Source organism: Amblyraja radiata, unplaced genomic scaffold (genome assembly GCF_010909765.2).
Source record: "Amblyraja radiata isolate CabotCenter1 unplaced genomic scaffold, sAmbRad1.1.pri S46, whole genome shotgun sequence".
NCBI lineage: Eukaryota > Metazoa > Chordata > Chondrichthyes > Rajiformes > Rajidae > Amblyraja > Amblyraja radiata.
In genome coordinates this window covers 325,261-335,752 of record NW_022630152.1, presented here as the reverse complement: position 1 = coordinate 335,752, position 10,492 = coordinate 325,261, and positions in this window count along the sequence as shown.

Here is a 10,492-nt window from a genome sequence, read left to right as displayed (position 1 = left end):
CTGGGGCCCCACCCCACCCTACACTGATCCCCATTCCCCATCTATTCAGTCCTCACTGACATCCCATGTGCTCCCCTCCCCATCTACCACTTTCAGTAAAAGATGAATGGGGGAATCAGTACAGGATGGATCGGGGGGGATCAGTACAGGATGAATGAGGGGATCATTGCAGGATGAATGAGGAGTTCAGCACAGGATGAATGGGGGAGGCTGTTCAGGATGGATGGGAAAGGGAGTGAGTACAGGATGAATTAGGGGACCAGTGTAGGATGAATGGGTAGGGGGGGGGCGGTGGCAGGAGAATCAATGCGAGGTGGATAGGGAGATCAGTGCAGGATGAATAGGTGGGGATAGATGGGGAGTGGAGCACATGGATGTCAGTGAGGACTGAATAGAGGCGGGAATGGGGATCAGTGGCGAGGAGGGGTCCCAGAATAAGGGGGGCATACAAGAGAGAGGCGGGGGGGTCAGCGCCCATTGGACACGGACGGTATCATCGCCCCACTGCCTTGGCCATCCCTGTCCACCGCCAAGTGCCGCCGCCAAAGGGGAGGGTAGTTGGGATCACCTCACCACCGTCTGTGGAATTTTCTGCCTCAGAGGGCGGTGGAGGCAGGTTCTCTGGATGCTTTCAAGAGAGAGCATCTAAAACCCCAGAGCATTCAGGGCCCGTAAGCGCGTCCTGTAACCTGGACACGAGGGGCTTCCGGCTTGTGATGTGCGCTGCGTGCACATTATTTCACATAAAATATTAATAGTCCGGTCATGCCACCCCCCGTTTTGAAAAGCTTCGTACGGGCTTGAATCTGATGAATGTGCTGCAAGAGGAGGATTTGTCTGCATTTAAAAACTTTCTACGAATCACACCTGAGCTGTTTAATGAGCTGAAGGAAACTGTGGATCCCCTGCTGAAAAAAAAGACCTATATGAGGAAGCCACTGGAACAAGGACTGTGCCTGGCCATCACACTCCGCTATTTAGCATCAGGGGACTCTGCTACAACTTTCTTGTAGCCCACAACACTATCAGTAAGATTGTACGAGAGACCTGTGAGGCAATCATTGACGTATATGGGGATAATGTGATCGACTGCCCCAGAACACCAAATTATTGGAAGAGAGTGGCGCAGGGCTTCGATAAACGATGGAATTTTAAACATACATGTGGGGCAGTGGATGGCAATCTTGTAGCAATCCGGTGTCCACCCAAGGGAGGTTCAAAATGTTACAATTACAAAAAATTTCACTACATAGTACTGCTAGCTGTGGTGGACTCAGACTACAAATTCCTGTATGTGGATGTGGGCACACCTGGCAGTGTAGCAGATGCCAGGACCTGGAGAGAGAGCCCCCTTGGGCAGTCAATTGAAAATGGAACAGCAGGCATGCCTGATCCCGAACCTCTGACAGGAGAAGACAACCCGGACATATTCTACAGTACGGTTGGTGATGATGCCTTTGCACTCAGGCCGTGGATGATGAAGCCATACCCACACAGGAATTTAACAAGGGATCAGAGGATCTTTAATTATAGGCTTTCCAGGGCTAGGAGGGTTATCGAAAACACTCGAAATGTCGAAAATGATTTAAACAAAAACCTGGGAGGCTTTTGCAAACTCTGCAACTATGATTTAGCCCGCCCAGGAGTGACAGAGGTCACATGCTTATGTTAATGTTAACCTTTTTTTCACCCTGTTTTATTCCACCAGGGGGGTCTTACAAAGGATTCCGTGCGGTTCCCGGAGGTTCCCGGAGGTTCCTTTCACTACCAGCAACCTCTGGCATTTTTTGAAATAATCACCATAACATAGAAGAAGCGGAAACCACTTTCGACTCTTAGGGAGACTGACAAAAACCTCCGGGAACCTCACGGAAACCTTGGTAAGGCCTCCATGGTGGAATTAAACAGGGTGAAAAAAAGGTTTATATTAACATAAGCATGTGACCTCTGTCACTCCTGGGCGTCCTCAATCATAGTTGCAGAGTTCTTTTAGCAGAGACATTTTGTAGAAGTGATGGCTCCCAAAAGGCAGACTCGCAGGGGTAGTGCACGACCCTCCAAAAAGCCTGCCATGCATGTGTCGCACAGCCTGGAGGAGGAGTGGCAGAAGGACATGCCACAGGAGGAGGTAGCCCTGCATGACAGACCCCCGGCAGAGGAGAACAGGCAGGTAGAATATGTCCCCACCAACATTACATCCTTCACTGCCACATGTGAAGGCAGCAATAGAGCCCTCTCACTATTCTCTGAAACTGCATCAGAGGCAGATGCCCCATTGGTTGTGAGGGAGAGCTGGAGGAAGATTCCGCACTACACCTTCACCAGGCAGCAGGAGGGGGACCTGGTGGAATGGTACCAGCTTAATGAGGTTCTTTATGACAAGGACAATGATGGTACAAGGACAAGGATTTGAAAAGGACATTGTTCGAGGAAAAGGCGAATCAGTATCCCGGCTGCACCTGTGAGTACATGCTTATTATTTTCCTTCAGTAGCTCAGACATTTTCTTTTAGCTATCAGTGCAATCGGGACAGGATAAATGAAAGATGTCAGAACCTTTCCTCCAAGGACACCTTTCAACAGTGTGAATGTTAAGAATGGTATGCGGGCAATTCTGTGTTAAAAACCTTCCCATTGTCTTGCAGACAAATCTCACAGATGTGTTTGAATCTTGTCTCCAAACCTGCATTAGATATGCGGAAAGCAAGGCCATTAGGACATGTTGAAATTGCTTTAAGGTATCAACTTCTGTGCCTCTGCACCAGCTAGAACATATTATTTTACTTTAAGTAGCTCAGACATTGCAATCAGTTCAGACATCCCCTCCCTAGATACTTTCCCCTGCAACCGCAGGAGATGCAACACCTGTCTCTTTATCTCTGCCCTTGACTCCATCCAAGGACCTGAACAGTCTTTTCAGGTGAGGCAGAGGTGCACTTTGATTCATCAATCATTGACCTACCAACCAGCCACAATGTCTTTGTAGAAATGCTGAAAAAATCCTCTAGGAAGAGCATCCCAGAGGATGCCAAGTAAACTTCATCCCCGAACTGTCAGACAAAGCTAAGGAACTCCATAAGGAATACACCAACTGTTTCCAGGCTAATTCCTTTGGAGATGATACTCTGATAACTGGGGAATGACTTATCAAAGCAGTGTCAACCAAGATACGTGGGAGGTGGCAAGAGGTGATCGAGTCTACAAACTTGACTCAAAACAGTAGGAAAGCCTGGAAGACAATAAGGATATTATGAAACGACTACACAAAACCTCAACCCCGTTATGATGCCACAGCAGACCAAGTTGCTCATCAACTCCACAAGGGGATACTAACCTTACCAGACCCTTCACTATGGGTGAACTCCTCCTTGGCATCAAAGTAATGAAGAACAACAAAGCAGCTGGAAATGATGACATTCTCTGTGAACAAGTCAAACACCTAGGACCAGCCGCCAAACAGTGGCTTCTTGACCTATTCAACAGTTATCTCAGAACAAACAAGCTACCAAAGATGAGGAGACGAGCAAAGATAGTGACTATACTGAAGCCTGGAAAAGATCCAGCCGACCCCAAGAACTTCCAAGCCATCTTCCTGCTCGGTCACACATACAAATTATTTGAGAGGCTAATCTTGAATCGACTGGGCCCCATCACAGACCAGCAGCTTATTCCTGAGCAAGCAGGCTTCAGACCTGGAAAATCCTGCACAAACCAACTCCTGAATCTGACCCAATTCATTGAGGATAGATACGAGAAAGTATGTATTACTGGTGCCGCTTTTGTAGACCTGTCAGCGACTTATGATACAGTCAACCATCGAATACTTGTGCAAAAGCTATCCAAGATCGCAAAGGATGCAAACCTGACAGCTCTGATCCTAAACATGCTGGAGAATAGACGCTTCTTTGTAGACCTCGGGGGTGATCGCAGCAGATGGCGCAGACAAAAGAATGGGCTTCCTCAAGGCAGTGTTCTTGCCCCTCTGCTTTTCAACATTTACACCAACGACCAGCCAATCCCTCCAAGTACCAGGAGCTTCCTGAATACCGATGACCTCTGTATCGCATCTCAGTGTCAGTCCTTCGCAGAACTTGAGAAGTCCCTCACTGAAGCGTTAGACGGCCTTACCAACCACTATGCCCTATATCATTTACTGGAATGACCGGAAGTGGCGACGCTTGTGAACGGCTGCGGCTCGCCTGCAGTCCGTTTGTTTTTACTTTTTTGTGTTGTTTTTTTTCGTGTGGTCTAGTTAAGTTTTTTGTTTTTAGGTTGTGTTTTGGTGGGGGGAGGGGGGGGGGGGTTGAAACGGGGTTTGCTGTCTCTCCCTTCGGGGGAATGCGACTTTTTTTGTCGTACCTGTCGTACCTCCCTTCTCTGCCTCCGTCTGCGCTGAGGCCTAATGGCGCAGCTGGCGACCTCGAGACTCCGGAGGCAGCCTGTCAGGACTCGCCCTGGGCTCGGTCCCGTGAGGGCGGCCTGGCGCGGGGCTGAGACTCTCCCGTGAGGGGCTGTGGCGCTCCCGTCGGAGCGGCCCAGCTCGAGGGAGGAACGGCACTCACGTGAGGGCGATCCGGCTAGGGGCTGGAACGGTGCTCCGGCGGCTGGGACGGCGTTGTGGCGGCGGTGACCTGAGTCCGGGGTTCAGCCGCGGGCCAGCGGCTGCGTACGCTGGACTGGAGGGCGGCAGCTTCGACCACCCCGGGCCGCGGTGTTTGAGCCGGCCTGTTTGCGGGGTTCGGTGAGCCGCGGGAATGTTTGTGCCATCGCCCGGTGGGGTATCGCCTCAGGGCCGAGGGAGAAGAGGAGGGAAGAGACTGCAGCCCTAAGATTTTTGCCTCCACCACAGTGAGGAGGTGCTTGGAGGACTCACTGTGGTGGATGTTAATTTGTGTTTATTGTTGTTTATTATTGTATTATTGAATGTATGACTGCAGGCACAACATTTCGTTCAGACCGTAAGGTCTGAATGACAATAAAGGTCATTCTATTATATTCTATTACTGGCAAACGCAGACAGAACACAAATTAGTGCCTTCCACCTTAAGAACCGTGATGCGAACCGCAAATTAATTGTTCACTGGTATGGGAACTCAGCCAATCCCATATACCTAGGAGTTACTCTGGACCGCACCCCAAGCTACAAAGACCATGTTATCAAGACAAAAGCAAAGCTAGGAGCGAGAAACAACATCCTGAGAAACCTGGCCACCTCTAAATTGGGATCAGATCCAGGAACCATCTGGAATATTGCCTTTGCACTGTGCTATTCAGCAGCCGAATATGCCTGCCCAGTCTGGGGACGTTCTTCACACATTGGATACGGTGCTAAACACAGGATGCAGAACTATATATGGTTGCATCAAACCCACACGAGTTGACGACCTGTGCCTGCTGTGTGGTATTGCACCCACTCCAATCAGAAGAGCTTTTGCCCTAAAAGTGGAATGCACCAAGCAGGAGGGTGACCCTCGTCACCCACTCTCCCAACATGTCCAGGCACCAAAGAGGTTAAAATTCAGGAATAGCTTCCTACATGCAGTTCAACCTGAATGATAACCTGTAGGATAGATGCCTGGGTGACACACCTACAATCTAAACCACACACACTGACACTGTACCCTGACGAGTCCCTTCCATTGGGAGTGAAAGAGCCATGGCCAGTCTGGCTCTGCCTCAAACACCCCAGAACACGAGTCGGACGGTGCAAAGCCCTCATGCAGAAGTGGTTGTACAACAACGATGAACCAACCAAATGTGACTGCGGGGAGGCAACCCAAACTATGGAGCACTTACGCTCAGTCAACCTTGACCTAACTGATCTTCCGGTTGCTCAGCACTTTAACCTCCTCCCATTCCCAATCTGACCTTTCTGTCCTGGGCCTCCTCCATTGTCAGAGTGAGGCCCAGCACAAATTGGAGGACCAGCACCTCATATTTCACTTGGGTAGCTTACACCCCAGCGGTATGAACATTGACTTCTCTAACTTCAAATAGCCCTTGCTTTCCCTCTCTCTCCATCTCCTCCCCATTTGTCCCACCAGTCTTCCTGTCTCTGACGACATTCCATCTTCATTCCGCCCACTACCGACATCAGTCTGAAGAAGGGTCTCGACCCGTAACGTCACACATTCCTTCTCTCCAGCGATTATCCCTGACCCGCTGAGTTACTCCAGCATTTTGTATCTACCTTCTACTGTGCATAGCTTGTTATGATAACAACTTATAAGGATCACATCTCCATTATGTTGTAATGACGCCATGGAGCACTGTTTTGTTTTGCGTATCTAAAATGTATGGGTGTGTACAGCCTTGCGGAAGGGTGGCACCTCTGGTGGGGGCAGGCATGAGATTTCTTCGCGGATCTTTGCAGATCTGTCTGAATGTCTAAATTTTAATCTGTCTAAATCTCCGCTATAAATGGCTTTCCACGAGACAGTGAGCAGCTGCGCCGATGGTTGAGTGCGTGGAAATCCGCGGAGTCGATTTTAGCGGAAAGCGTGTACGTGGGTGCGGGCCGACCGTCTTTGCATGCGCAACTCAACGGCTAGTGCTCAGCTCCACACATGTAGAGTAGCGATTTCCCTCTGTTCCCCAGGCCTATCGCACCGGGGTTGGGGCGGGGAGCAGAGTTACGTACACAACACTCACACTGTAACTGTAAGGCCTTGGTACGTGCGTGCGCTCTCCATCCAGACAGACTCTGTGGAGCTCACAGTACAAAGTGTATAAGCATGTATAAGTATGTACTTTTCAGCGAGTCACTCGACGAGGCGATGGCGTTCACAGATGTGAACCCGTGGTGCTGTTACTAACTTTCGACGAGGACTGCGAACTCGCAGCGGGCGTCTGGCCTTATCCTGACCTCGTCCAGGCCGCTACAACTGGTGACCCCGACATTCATTACACATCCTGATGGATAACAATGCAGTTGCAGTAAAACTCCTGACTTTGTGGACCGAAGAGCCTGATATCTGGTTCCAGCAGGCAGAGACACAGTTTGGTCTGCAAGGGGTAACGATAGACAAAACTAAATACTTTTACATGGTCAGTGCTCTTGACCAGGCGACTGCGAGGTGGGTTAAGCCTGACCTCAGCCACCCCCGTTAATGAACAAATATAAGGGCATTAAGGACCTGCTTATCATGAGATTTGGCCTTAGCGAATCTGGGCGGGCAGCTTGGATTCTCCGAATGGACGGTCTGGGTGACCGCCGGCCGTCAGCCCTCCTGGAGGACATGCTCGCCCTTATATAAGTGTTTCCGAGGACATGATCATTACACTGCCTTCAACAGGCCGATTTAAATCCGCGATATGGTTTCCCACTAAAGTGGAACATACGGCAAACTTTCCACATGATCTTGTGATTCGCAAAGATTTTCCTTATTTTATGGGAAATATTAAACAATCACTAACTAAGTGACAAGATCACAGCAATATTTTTCCCAAGGAGACTGCAGGCAGTGTTGAGATCCAGCACAGATTATGCGGGAGGATATTTAGTTTGGGAATATCAGCAGCACAGTGCTGAAACAGACGGGGCATTCACCGAGTTCTGAATTAATGGTAAACGCGGCATTTATTTCAGAAATATCCCCACCATTTTTTAACTGTGCATTTCCACTTTGCCAATCTCACCCTCAGAAATACCACTGTCTTTTTTATCCATCTGTGCCTGTAGCTTTAAGAGTTCCTCCTGAATGTAATCTAATTTCTCTCGAATCTCTTCAAGATTTTTCTCTATTGTATTTAGCTCTAACTGCCAGTCTCAAGCCTGGTGGAGGAATACAAATTTGCCAAAGTGAGGCTGGACTTGACACTAACAGAATCCCGGGAACCAATAATAAGAGGTGTCGCTCCAACCCTAACAACAGGGAAGAAATGGACCCCAGCAGCAGTGTTACTGGACGCAAAATCCGCCCTCCAACACCGGGACACAGTGGGCCATGTCCAACAAGGCCGAGGGGGCTTTGGCCTGGGAGCAATGAAACTTACCTGGCAAAAGGCTACTCCAGCTGAACGTCAGCACCTGGTGGTGGAGGAGGTGTGCCACCAGGAAGAAGCAGCCAGGTGTGCCAAAGCCATATCCCAAGCCAAACAAGGCCGCTGGATGACGTGGGATGGCATTGAGAGGAGGAAGATCACATGGACCATGGAGTCAAATAAGTTGAGTTTCACTATCAGAGCCACATATGACATCCTTCCCTCTCCCACAAACCTAAACCAAGCCTGCCCCCTGTGTGTATTTCCAGCAAACCTCAAGCACATCCTGGTCGGTTGTAAGACCAGCCTAACACAAGGAAGATACACCTGGCGACACAACCAGGTGCTGAGGTGTTTGGCCGCTGAACTCTAGTGCAAGAGAGTTACCACCAACGCCATGCCTATCAATGCCCAGTTAACATTCCCGTAAATACCATCCTTCATGCGGGAAGGAGAGAAACGGAGGGCTAAACCCTCGCCTCTCAACTCATGCCCACTGAACGCAGCCAGGGACTGGGAAATGTGAATTGACCTAGGCCAGAGGCTTTCGTACCCAATTGAAATCGCAGTTACCAACCTGCGACCAGACCTCGTTCTCTGGTCCAACTTCTGTCGGCGTATTTTCATCATTGAGCTGACGGTCCCGTGGGAGGAGGCGGTGGACGAGGCTTATGAAAGGAAAAGCTTTGATATTCAAACCTTGCAGCAGAGGCAGAGGAGAAATGTTGGGGTGTAAGGGTGTGTCCAGTGGAGATGGGGTGCAGGGGCTTTGTAGCCAGTTCCACCGCAAGGCTCCTGAGGGAAGTAGGAGTCAAAGGGCAGGCACAAAGGAGGGCAATAAAAGAACTTGCCATCTAGAGGCTAACAATAAGACACACACCCAGGTCTGATCAACCTACGGTGGGCCTGCCTCGACTGAGGGTGTCTTGTGATAAAAGGCCGAAACACCCACTGAAGTTGAGGTACACAACTGAAGATGTGTCTGATTGTTAGCAAATTCACCTAGTGGTCATAACCAAGAATGTCAATTGTAGTGAAATCTTAGGGATTGTAACACCCAGTCCTACTAATCAATCAGCAAACTTCTTTTCTTCCTCCTGGATATTTGCCACTACGCGCTGCTCTTCCTCAGTGAGAATCTGGTGCAGTTCAGCAAACTGGGATGTGATCTGTGACTGAAGGTTGTGTGACTGTTACTGGAAAATGAAAGGTGAAGATCAATATGTCACTTTATTGTGTTTGCTCACGGTATAGAAGGTATTATTTGTCCAACCAATATCCAGCCGCTGGGGGGGGGGGGGGGGGCGTGGTGCAAGTGTAAAGCGGATGAAGATGTGCTTTTAAGAGCTCCCCTCCATTCGATTTAAAATTGTTTAAAATTACCGTCTTTCAGTCAAGTTTGCTCTCAGAACTTTTCACAGCCTTTTCACAGCCTGGTCCAGACCTGCATGAAAAGTCCTGCAAATGCTAGACACACGGCAGGGAAGAGATCGGCAAAAACCACTAGCAACCATGGTTAACAAAGGTGAAGACTGTGACACTAATGGAGAAGCAAGTGATCATTCCGCACCAACAGGTGCAATGCTGAGAGAGATGTCAGATGCGAGTTTAAAGGCCATCAACGATGGCTTTGACCAATTTGCATCTCTTCAGTTCTCACAAAATGCCTTGACGGTCCGAATGGATTCCATGGATGAGATAGCTGGAGAGCATGACACCCGCCTGATGCTAATGGAGAAAAACATAAGTGAAATACAAAGGGAAAACACCCTCCTGCGAGCAAAAATCAACGACCTAGAGGGCCGCTCGCGTCAAAATAACATTAAAATCGTGGGTATTCCAGAAGAGAAGGGGAAACCAACAGAGTTTATCAGCGGTACACAAATTTGCTGGGGAAACTTAGCGGGTGCAGCAGCATCTATGGAGCGAAGGAAATAGGCGACGTTTCGGGCCGAAACCCTTCTTCAGACCGAGAGTTTATCAGCGCCCTCATCCCAAAACTGCTGGGTGAGACACACTTCCAAAAACCACTTATCATTGACCGTACACACCGCACCCAACAGCCGAAGCCCACGGAGGGAGCCAGGCCTCGCACACTCATCGCCAGGGTCCATCTTTCATGAGAAAGATATGATAATACGACTTGGTCGACAACGGACTCTGGAACGGACGGCGAGTCTTTATTTTCGCGGATTACACAGCTGAGGTAATGGAGCAGCGCCGTGGGTTCTGTGATGTCATGCAGACCCTGCGGTAGATGGAGGTGAAGTACAGCCTGCGCTTCCCAGCTAAACTCCAGCTTCAACATAACGGGCAACCAAAGGTCTTCACTTCTCCCGGTGATGCAAATACATTTGTGGAAGGGCACCTGAGACGCAACGCTGGAAATGGACAGACAGGATGATCCCGCAGGACAGAGGAGACATTCGCTGAGAGCATTAAAGAACAGTTTGCTTCAACACACCTAAAGACGGCATAATTTGACATTTTCAACGTTATTTGAATAAGCG